Below are 12566 nucleotides of genomic sequence, written 5' to 3'. Positions count from 1 at the left end.
GGTATCTGGTTGTAAATGACTGTTTGGACCTGAGTTGCTGGCTGGTTGTGGTCCTCCATTGTTCTCTCCATCAGCTTCTGCTCTCAGTGTTCTGTGTACTGTTGAGTTGCTGGCTACAGACTCAGCCTCTGTGCTCTCATCACTTCGGCTTTGATGAAGCTGTGATAACTCTGGTTTTTCATCATAATTTTCACTTTTCACAGGGACGGCAGTGAAACCAAACTTGGTGAGATCTGCCTCCTCCAGCTGCTGAAGCTTCTCTCCCTGCTGACTTATACACAGCTTCTCTTCTTCTTTAATGTCCTCCTGGTCAACACTCAGATTCCATTCCTGATGTTCAGGGAGAGTTTCTTCTTTCATCACCAACAACGGCTGCATGTCTGCTTTGTACAAGCGAACTTGAGGATTAAAAACAGCTTCCAGAACTTTCCGTCCTTTGTTCTCTTCTTTTAAACGATGAATTTCTTCTTCATAGTCTGCAATCAATCCTTCTAACAACTCAAATATTTCTTCAGCAGCAGCTGTCAGCTGTTGTTTCAGCCTGTCCCTCAGCTGTTGGGCTTTAGACATGTTTGTGGAAAGCCTGCTCTGGATCAGCGAACTTCAGGCTTGAAAACAGCATCCAGCACGTTGACTAGTTTCTTCTCTGTGTGCTTGCTCTAGGGGTTAGTAAGGTTAGACCTTACTTGTGTGAAGCACCTTGAGGCAACTTTGTTGTGATTTGGTACTATATAAATTAAATAAATTGAAATTGAATTGAAAAAGTGAAAAACAAACAAACACAAAAAGCAAAAACCAAACTGGATGCTACACCATTATCTCCCGCAGACAGACAGATGCCAGGAGACTCTACGTTTCACCCGCCACCAGATACCATCACTCCAAGTCCTGAAAAATAAAGAACACAAGTTAAGAAATGATTGGAATGAAGCGTGTCAGGCCTATTGTTATCCAAAGCTTTCACTGCCTTCGAAAATATTATTGTATTATCAACAACCTGAAATAGACTCTTTAACAAGCCTTTCACATAGGAACAGCCACCTGAAAATTGAGAAAAATGACAGGTTAAGGTATGTTAGCCAGGTTTAAGTGTAAAATATCTGCCTAATTTACCTGTAAAAGTATTCAGTGATATTCTACGCCATCAAAATATTGCTGCATATATTTGGATTTCATAAAAACCAACAGATTAAAACCTGTTTCACATTGTTAGCATGTTTACCCAGGACATCTGCTTCAGTTCATTTGAACTGGTCTCCCAGGAGAACCTACAGTTTAACTGGATTAGTGGACCAACACTCCAACCACTGAGGTAGCCTGACTGCTATTGACAAACTGTCCGACTGACTTTCAAAGGTCATGAAGTGTTAACGATTGCAGTATGAAATCTAATGAACCAATAACATCGGTGGCCATCTTTAATTCTCATTTTACGGCTGGGTCCTTTGGGAAAAGTGCTTGGATTCGGCAAAATCTGAAATCAGCATACTTCAAAAATTCTGTATGCAAATTTACATACTTTCTGCCGGATGTGAGCATCTCGAGCAATTTTTGTTACATATCTGCCCCACTGTCTCCACAGAGGACAGCTGGAGCTCTGACAGCATGACCATTGGGTTCTTGGTCACCTCCCTGATTAAGGCCCTTCACCCCCAATTGCTCAGTTTAGACGGACTGCCAGCTCAAGGAAGAGTCCTGGTGGATCCAAATGTCTTCCATTTACAGATGACAAAGCCCATACAGGTGTGTGCCTTTTCAAATTCGGTTCAATCAACTGAATTTACCCCAAGTGGACTCCAATTAAGCTGTACAAACATCTCAAGGATGATCACTTGGGAACAGGATGCACCTGATCTAAATATTGAGTTTCATGGCAAAGGGTATGAATACATGTGATTTCTTAGTTTATTATTATCATTATTATTATTATTACTACTATTACTATTATTATTATTAATAATAATAATAATACATTTGCAAAAATAACACCCCCACCCCACCCCCACCCCCGGGTTGTTTCACATTGTCATTATGGGGTATTGTATTTTGAACTTTTGAGGAAAAAAATTGAATTTCATTTATTTTGGAATAAGGCTGTAACATAAATAGGCGATCGGATAAAAAAATCCTCCTTTACATTCCGTTCCAGTAAAATTGGTCTAAATGATCTATACACAATAATTTTGTTAAAAATATACAAAAGAACATTTCACAGAGTTCAATACAAAAAGTCTGCACCACACCGAGATGTAAATGCGAGAAAAAAATGTATTTTCACTGAGAAGGGGAACCCCACGTGATCCGTCTGACTCAGCTTTCACATCCTAGCAACATGTAAACAACATGGCGAGTGCCGGCTCGCAGTTAGAGAAGCAATAATTAAATGTTTTTTCCACCTTGAATCCATAAATTATAATAAATCCACCCCAATGACAGCAGTGAGGTGGATACTGCTGTAAATCCTGACGAAATTAAGGGAAGTCCTTTCATGATGTTGTCGCGGATCACTTCAACTTCAGGTTTCATCTGGCGTGTTATCGTTGATTCGACATAAATTTGATCGCCAAGGTACATTTGGAAAATATTTTGAGAATATTTTGTAATACTTTAGGGCTCATTGTTGATGGAGTACTTGAAAGGCCCTGTTTACCTGTTTAAATGGTTCTTCCTTTACATGTACAGGCATTATTGTTGTGACAGTGACGTGACACGGACCCACAACAGGGGGCGTTAATGAACGGACAATGGATAAGCCGAAAGTAACAATTTAATGTTGTGAATCGCACAACGACGTACAGACAATAACAATATGGTGGACTGTCAATCATACACCAGGTGACGTGTGGGCAGGCTCGACGATAGAAGACGCCTGGCGAGAGAAGAGCTGGATCCCCACACAGCTTCCACCACCAACGGAGCTGAAGAACACCGGAGCCGCCAAGCCCTGCGCCCCAGGTGGCCGCTGTCTTCAGCAGTCAGACCCGGTACTGCTGGCAGAAAACAGAGACAGTCCTGATGAGTGTGAGTTCGCTCACTCAGTAATCCCACAGTCAGTGTTTAGTAAAGGAGGGAGAACCTCCACCTCCAATCACACACACTCGTGCAGCTCCTGGTTAACCACTTATCTGGCTTGGGGTGTGAGGCGAAGCCGTCGCTGTCACACCAAACGCCAATCCTCCAGATAAGGTGGATTGGAATCTTTAAAAATTGCCCGTAGGTGTGCGAGTGGGTGTGAATGTGTTTGTTTGTCTATATGTGGCCCTGCGACAGACTGGCGTCCTGTCCTGGGTGTACCCCGCCTCACGCTCTGTGATTGCTGGGATAGGCTCCAGCCCCCCCATGACCCTTGATTGGACTGAGCGGTGGAAGATGAGTGTGTGAGTATTATGGCCCTGTGGCAGACTACCTTCCTGTGCAGGGTGTCCCTGTCTGTCTGTTGCTCTGTATGTGTGTGTACCTTCATCATTTCCACCTGTTGGCAGCATGATGTAGCCACAGGGGCCAAAGTGCTGACTCCAGCCCAACATCCTCATCACTCATGACCTTTGACACATGACCAAAGAGGATGTATTCCTCAGCACAGACTTGCTCACTGTTTGACGGCAGTGCAGCACAAAAGGCCGCCTGGCCCAGCTGACACGGGCATTAATGGGGACAATGAGGACACAGACTGGGAGGCCCCACTGGAAAATTACACTTCCTGTGGGTGAATGGGTGTTTCACCAAACCATGATGTCACACTTTACCTGAATGATTTTCTTCACAAGCTGTGAGTGTGAAGCTTTCCACATTGGCAATCTGTCCCGACTGAGAGGCGAGAGGGAAGAATGTTATACCTTTTCATGTTTCTTACTATCCTTCCAAGGCAGAAGTGATGCAGGATGAGCTGAAGCCAAATAAACTTGTCATGTAGATCATATTTAAAGGACATAATGTAGACAAAAGACATTTCAGAATTATACAATAACATATCCATCCATTTTGTTCCGCTTTATCTGGAGTCGGGTCGCGGGGGCAGCAGCTCAAGCAAAGCCACCCAGACCTCCCGATCCACACACACTTCCCCAGCTCCTCCAGGGGAGGTGTGTGTGTGTGTGTGTGTGTGTGTGTGTGTGTGTGTGTGTGTGTGTGTGTGTGTGTGTGTGTGTGTGTGTGTGTGTGTGTGTGTGTGTGTGTGTGTGTGTGTGTGTGTGTGTGTGTGTGTGAGAGAGAGAGATTTATCTTTTCAAGACCAACTCCACCCTTTTGTCAAGATTATGACAAAATTATTTCTTTTTAAGTAATTACAGATGAATACAGATGCGCAGAACACAACATATTCTCACTGGCAGAGGTAACTAGATTTAGGTTAAAAGCATGTATGAAGTACTTTATGGTGATTAATAAGTTTGTGTGAGTAACAGAGGTGGGACACTGTCAAGTCATTCTCAAGTCATCAATCTGCAAGTCTCAAGTCAAGCCCCAAGTCAGCTTGCAAACAATTGGTGGTCATTATGACTTGAGACTTGCCTTTGGACCTGCTGATTCATGACTTGAGAGTGACTGGATGGTGACTTTGTCCCACCTCTGGTGAGTAATTCTTTTTAAAAGCAGGAATAAGAAAGGCACATATACATATGCTTTGGCACAAAATATGTCTCAGAATGTAAAATAAATGCATAAAAATAAGGATGAAACTGGAGTCCTATTTTACACCACTGTTTTGACATGGGAATATAACAGTTCTTTGTCTGGCTGGGTGCCATACACAACCCAAGGCAGTCCCATACCGTGGTGGATGCAGCACCAGCGTATGCTCCCAGACCTGAGCTAACAGATGGACACGGTAGTTACATATCAGAGAACCAGTACAGCAGTGATGATGTTCACATCAGCACCTCTACGTGTGTGGCACAGCTCAGGTCGATAGTGCAGGTGGTTTTGTGGGAAAGGAATTCATTCATTCTATTATACAAATAATGAATGCTTATGAGTTCAATGGTACGAATATTTCATGAGGTGAAAGATGGAACGTACCATTAAATGAACATTCAATACCAACAAATTTATAACATGAATTTTAAAACAAAATGTAATTAGTCTTCAATGATGTATATGGTATGTTTATTTTCCAATACCTGAGGAATTTTTGTCTCCATAGTCAAGCTTGCAGCTATGCTGAGTGTATTTAATTTTTCTAGGTTTTTGCTTTGTTTTGTTTATTTGAAAAATAACTCTAAGGTTCACTCAAAAAGAAATTCTCTAAAAGGTGGTCCATTAATTGTCAGTTGCATGCTTAATACCAGATGGTCCCCCTTCTTCAAGAAATATTTTAATAAACTTGTCAGACATTGAAAAAAAAGGGGGGGGGAGCTACAAACATTTTTTGCGATAATTAGGCCAGTTATACTGACTAAACTAATATGATTTCATAACCTAAAACTCCCACCATACATAGGCCGAATGAGGCCGAATTCCGAGCCCATTCTTCTTCTTCTTCTTCTTCTTCTGTTACCAGGTCTTTGTTGCTGAGAGAAAGCTAATCTGACACAGAAGCGCTGGCTCGTTGTTGTGTCAGTAGCTGCTAGTGTACTGAAATCAGTACTGAAAGTTAACAGTTAGCTTTTATCTGTAATTTCCACTAAAACTAGAATGCAGACGTTGACAGAAAACTCTGCGGTGCTCCGATGCTCGTGTTTGCTCACAGAGTGAAAATCTGACAGATGCATTTTTCCCAATGATAAAATAAAAATCGTATGCGTCTTGTTATTCAATAATCTTCATTCTTTTATTCGTGTGCAGCATACACTGTCACACTTCTTTTAATATATTTATTATACTTCAAAACACTATAACAAAAATTGACTGTAAACAGGATCAAATTTATTGCCAAAATCTTTCAATTATACCTGAATCTATTTATGATTTTTTTTTTCAGTTGATAAAATCAATAAAAATATGACTCCATATATTCTTAATAATAATACATTGAGATACAGACAGTTCACAGAAGACATTTTCCATTGATACCAATCAAAATTAGAAACAGTCCAGCTGGTAACAATATTCATCATATCCATGACTAAATATACTAAAACAAATACATCACAATTGTACACATATCACAGTTGTGATATGTGTATAATTGTGATGTATTAGTTCTAGTATATTTAAATTTTGTTGTGATTTGGCACTTTATAAGCCAATTAAATTGAAATTGAATTGAAATTGAACATTTTATTGAGTCTTAAAGTAAATAAATATGAAATTGGTCACTGGATCCTTACACCTTGGACATAATAAACTCTACATGGTGGATCCTTGATCTCTGGACATAAATAGGAATAAACAAAATCTGTAGTTTTTGTCAAAAGCATTTCCTTTCAGACATTATTGGCATGAATGTCTTTCCATATATCTGAGCTGAGCTCTTACAGCTGCTGTGCTTCACTTCAGGATGTAATTTAGAAAGAAATACAGCACGTTTCATTTTGGGAGAAAAAAAAGTTTTAGTCAATTGTAGTTTCTTGTCTGTATTACAACGTTTGGAAAGAGGTGTCATTTTATTTAAAGCAGCAATTCATTTTGAAGTTATTAATTCCGACTGGACTCTGTCTCGGCAGAGAGCCACGTAGCATTTCGAGTTGTGCCAATAGAACGGTGGACGATTCTCGTTTCTTGACTGCAACAAGACAAGAGTCCCAGTTAGTGACTTTAATACATACAAAAGTTTCTCATGATATTTTAATGGATTTGAGGGGGGTTAAGAAGCGGACTTACCACTTCTGAAGAGCAGCAAATCAAAGAGTGAAGAGCCATTGAATCAAAGCATTGCTTCAATGGTTCATGGCTTCAAAGTGGAGTCGCACTGCAGAAACGGTTGATTACAGAGCCGCTGCAGACCAAACCCTGAATATCCGACTTTATTTGTATGTCCGTATGACTCTGAAACTCGGAAAAATCTGTATAATTTACGGACTATAGGTTGACATGAAAACCAAAGCTGTGTTCACCGCGGGGACACGTTTGGCACTATTCTGGATTATTCAAGATTTATTTATTTATTTATTTATTTTACCAATGACAAACGATGCGTAAAAAAATTTGACCGATGCAACTGCATCGGTCCAAACCAGTCTAGATCTGGGCCTGCACATCAGCCCACATGGCGTGTCCAGCGAGCAGTGATCCGCTGTAAATGTGATATGTGTTCTAATTATTACAATGTGGGGAAATCCCACAGTGACACACACATCGTGGGGACGTCCCACGGGGTTATTTCCTGCATGGCACGATATTCACCAGCCTTGTGGTGCTCTGATGCGGTGGTCAGCTGAAGCAATTTGTGTTTTAATTTGTTTCCATGTGAGAACAGCATGCCCATGTCCGCGCTTCATGCTGTAGTCATGCGACTTCATATGGTATAAACCACTATAGGTGTTCCCCAGCTGTGATATTTGAATGTCGCAAGGGGACACGCCCACCTCTGTCTGTGGACCTCAGCAGCTCACAGAAAAAAGCCTCACTCTCTGTTGCTTTGCTCAGTGATTTTTATTTAATGTATGTATTATTATTTTTTTCCTGCATCTGTCTGATGTCTGTGTTTGTAATTTAACACGTTGTGTGTATAGTCACATCAAGCTGACAGTCGGCGGTCAGCTGACATGCCCTGTATGTCCACAGGAAAGCATATGAGCAAAGCAATCACAAATGAATGAGTTCATGCCTTTACCCTTATTTGTGTTATTTAATCTCCACTCTTTCTGTCTGTTATGTAAACTACAGTTTTTATGGTGGAAGTGACATCAGCCTGCTTGGCCAGCTTATTAATTCCACATCGTGCCGCGTGCTCAGACGCTGGCCGGTCCCCATGTGATTGTGTCAGTACGTAATTATCAGCATGTCATGAGGGCATGAGCGCACGCCCACACGTGCATTGCATGTTCACCAGCTGAGCTGCAGTACACACCTGGAATTTGGCCGACACCTGCTGAGAGAGGGATCGAATGGGCACTCGCAACAGTGCACGAATGGTTGTCGCAACAGTTGTACGAGGCTTTTGAGGCGGCTCAGATTTTTCACAAGTGGCATTTAACTCCTGCTTTGTGCGCCATTCTGCCTCAATCGTGTTATGTTGTGAAGGGGCCCTTAGCAATGTTGTCACTAATAATGTAGTCCATTTTAACTTTGATGTTGTATTCATCACATATTGGCTCAAATTGGTCATAGATTCGTTCGGCGGTGTGTGAGCCTTTGAAGCAATTGCAAGCCAGTGGGTTAGTCTTTAGCTGTATCCTCTCTGCCTCTTTCTCTATCCAGTGGACAGTGACACCAAGGAATCCCCTTATCTTTCAGTCTGATCAAATGTCCACAGTCACCGATACATGGTCAGTGTTGCTCAATTGAGTTTTTAATTTAGAACTTCTCTCCGGAGCGAGGCTGTGCTCTGTTGTTAATGTCAATGTTCTGTGGCCCATTGGGCTGTACTTACAGTCAAGTACTGTCAGAAAATGATGAAAACTCGTTTTCCACAATAGGGGAAATCAATATTCAGGTCAAGTCATAATCAAGTCAGACAGTATTGCATTGGTGATGGCTTTCTGCTGTGTATGACTCATACTGTAATGCCCTACATGATTGTCTAAGAATTGAGAGACTGAAGGCTGTTGTGGTTCATTTATAATGCTTTTGTTCATCTGGTATTCTTCAAATCTGTAACAGGTAAGCATATATGAAACAAATGTCAGAAAATACCTTATAGCCACACCAAATTGCACTTGAAACTACTCTTTACTCATATATCAATTTTATCATTGCATTAATAATTTTTGTGTTAATATTAATTGTACTCAGTAGTGGGCACAGTTCTGCTAATTCACTAATTATCGAAGAGAATGTTTTCATTATGGGGTTAACTTTTCAGATAACTTTGAAAACCATCATTGGACCAATTATCGTTCGAGAAGATAAGTTTTAGACCGCTAACATTTTTGCAGATGTAGCCTTTTGTAGTAAATGTGCAGTTATATCCTCTACAAACAGAGAACAGCTGGTTCCGGAAGAAACCACTCTATCATCTGCAGGCAAAGGAGAACTGGTCATAGAAAAGAAAAGGGAAAAAAAAACTCATTTCTTTTGATCCCATACTACTATGCTGGCAATAGCACCCAAATCATCCAGAGGCATACAGTTTTAACGTATGGTTAAAATTTTATCCAAACTAATTTCAGACAAGTTATTTAAATTAACGTCATGTCTGAAGTTTTATAAACTGAAGATATCAGATATATGTTTTAGTTTTAAAGTAATGCACTAATTTTGAAGGTTTTAGTGTGGGCATGCAGTGTGGACATTCTTGTTCCCCCCTTTTATATTATATTTAAGTAAATAGTGGAGGAGTGGGGTACAATTAGTTATACCTAACAGCTAACGTTAGCTTATCTAGCCGGCCTTAGCAGCGTTCATTGTAGCTTACAAAATAGTTGGTTCCTTTGTGTTTGATAACAATCTTCTCCTGTGATGTCTTATCCTTCTTATGTCTCATTACTTATTATATTATATATATACCTTTTTCTTGAGCTGCTTGGGTGGGTCGGGAGAGTTCCCATGGGATAAAAAAGCTTTTTTAACCTACCATCCCTGGTTCTCAAGACCAGGCACCTAAGTGGCTCTACTCTACTCTTTTCTACCTCCTATTTTACTCTTCCTTTATAGATATTTAGGTATACCTGTATACTGGCATAGTTCCACCTTAGAATTGGAATATAATATATAAGATATACCTTACTGAATTTTCATGCAGCTGTGCCCAGTGCATTATGGGTATTCATGACAGAAGAAATGCATTTGAGACGCTCTGATCAGGCTTCACACGGACAACAGCATTAAACTCTTTGTATACTGTGCCTAAAACTCTCGTGAATATATTCTTTGGGTTTATAGACGTTGTTATTGTGTTTGTTTTATGTAAAAATGCCAGAAGAAGCCCAGGTTGCTACTCCAAAAGCCGAAAAGTCTGTTCAGTTGTGATTCAGGCTGTGTGATATAACCGGCGTCAAAATGCATAGAACACTGTCATCTACTGGCAACCAGTTATATCACAGTGTTGTTGACCACAGGATTTTAAAATTATCTGTAGGTTTCGAAAACCTGAAAGACCACACACATGGAGATAAAAAAATCATAGATCTGACAGATTTAGTTGTACAGTGTGTGGTGTCAGCCACACTGTAAAAACAACACACACAAACAGATTTCACACCAGTGGCGCCAGCAAAAAAAAATTCTAAGGGTGGCTAGTGGGGGCTAGGCAAAATCTTAGGGTCCGAAGAGGGGGAGGGGGAGGAGAACGTAGCGACATGGCTGCGTCTACTTTTAGGGCCCGAGCACCGAAGATGCGGAGGACCCCATTGTGCTCTGTTGCTTATTCTTATTATATTATATTATTATTGTTGTTTTTGTTGTTGATGATGATGTTGCTGTTGCTCTTGTTTTAACACTGTTTTCACATTATTAACTGTTGTGATTTAAAATGTATTCCCTCAATCCACACAAATCCAATGCGCCCTCATGTGGTGGCTGAGGGGTGGCTCAGAGTAATCTGGTGGTGGCTGTAGCCACCCCTCAGCCACCACATGGGGGCGCCACTGTTTCACACACAAACATTCCCAGGTCAGACACCTCGCTTTCTGATTGGCTGCATGTCACATTTAGCTCACATCCTTCTTAACACACCACACACCGCAGGAATATCTAATAAGATTATATTTAGCATCATCACGATTGTCGGTGCGTCCTTAAGATTGTCGGAAGGGGAAGATCAGTCTGATATCGGTCTAATTATCTTGCCATGTGAACCAGGCTTAATGTTATGACGTCTCATGGAGGGACTGATTGATCTGTTATAACACCACACCGAGCCGCTAACCGATCGGATGTTATGACGCCTCAGAGAGCAACTGATTGATGCGTTATGACACCGCACCAAATATGTTTTCACTATTATTTGATTTCTTTGTGCGACTGACATGTTATTCAAGCATTCAAAAGGTGATTCCTGTTGCCACACAACTCCAACCACACGAGAAAGTTTTTTGACAGTTCTTGTTATTGAAAGAAACCTTGTCTCCCTAACCAGATAGAGTTGTGATGTCATCACACGTGCACTTAGACACTGTCTACCGGGATGTTGAAAATTTCTTTCTTTTTTTTATACAAATGAAAAAAATGACATATTTTACAAAAGCACATTTATTTGTAAACACCAACACGTTACATTGATTCACTTGTGTTGGTTTTTACATAGAATGAATGAATGAATCAATCAGTATGAGCAGAGGCTTAGTTACCCATAATCCCCTTTGGGCATCTGTGTGGTAATGTTCAAATCTTCAGAATTAGTGCATTATTTTAAAATTAACAGATATGTGTTATATATCACTTTGTACATTTTAAGAGTTTACATTAATGCAGTTATTCTATCCAGAATAATTTTATTTTTAAAGCAAAACCATAATTCAAACCTGCTTTCCATTTCAAGACCTCTGCCTCATCGTGGAACCACTGTATTTTGTCAGATTAAATGATGGTTTCCTACAGCAGGGGGCAGAGTGCACAAAGACAAGTGCTGGCTCATTGGCTGTTTGGGTTTGTGTTCGCTATTGGTTCTGCTAGACCCTTTGGCGGCGTTTAAATTCATCAGTTTCTTAATAACTGAGAGCGTATGGAAGGCAAAATTTAAGGTTATTGGTTACTTGTAGGTTTAGTGTTAAAAAAGGTAACTTTTCAGTTAGCTGATTACCAGTTATCAAAGCTAACTTTTTGGTTAGCTGTGCCCACCACTAATAGTACTGGATACTGTAAGTGTGTGTGTTTTAACATTACAGTCATAAAATCAATTTAATTTTCAGTCTACACGATATTGATAATATTTTTAATGCTTTATCTTGCCATCAAACAGCTCTTTCTGCCAGGAAACTGAAGTCATATGCATGTTAAGTCACTCTGTCCAGCACACCAGATTCCATTGACAAAAAGCAATTTTACCTGCATCACACAGAAATTGCTGATCAACTCCTGGCTCAAGCCAACTCGGGCTAGTTTAATTGTGCTATTTTATGTCTTTGGTGATAGTTCAGCATAGTTGTGATTTACCAACATTACATAAACAACCTAAATGAGGCAGCAGTAGACTAACAACTCACATGTGCTGCAGAGTAAAATAGCCATTTTTCTAGAGAGAGTGAGATATACTATACTCATCTGGCTGCGAGATAAAATGGTATACATATTCTCGAGGTCTGCGCCCACGTCACCAGCAAAGTGGCCAATCCGAAGGCGAGAATTCGTACTTCTGCGACTGGCTGCTCGGTGAAAACTCACTCAGTCTGCATTGATTGTCTATTGGAATCAGCCGGTTTGCTTTTGTCTCTAACTTGCTTGTAACAGCCAGCTGATAGCTCTCATTGCCTTGTACTTTGAGATTTATACACTAAGATGACCTGAAATTATTCATTGTGCATTAAATTGACTTTATTGATGAGTCTGACCCCTTTGAAAAGTGACCAAATTATATGTATTTGTATGGA

At 40.4% G+C, this 12566-nt stretch overlaps 1 long non-coding RNA gene across 1 annotated transcript; it reads right to left on the bottom strand.

Moving 5' to 3' along the window:
* Positions 1-288: 288 nt before the first annotated feature.
* LOC117512846 lies at positions 289-12004 on the bottom strand. Its single transcript, XR_004561395.1, has 3 exons — positions 11994-12004; positions 1333-1335; positions 289-586 (listed from the first exon to the last, which is right to left on the bottom strand). It is a non-coding gene; the product is annotated as an uncharacterized LOC117512846 (long non-coding RNA).
* Positions 12005-12566: the final 562 nt, after the last annotated feature.

Source organism: Thalassophryne amazonica, chromosome 1 (genome assembly GCF_902500255.1).
Source record: "Thalassophryne amazonica chromosome 1, fThaAma1.1, whole genome shotgun sequence".
Taxonomy (NCBI): Eukaryota; Metazoa; Chordata; class Actinopteri; order Batrachoidiformes; family Batrachoididae; genus Thalassophryne; species Thalassophryne amazonica.
This window is presented reverse-complemented; position numbering and strand designations above follow the sequence as displayed.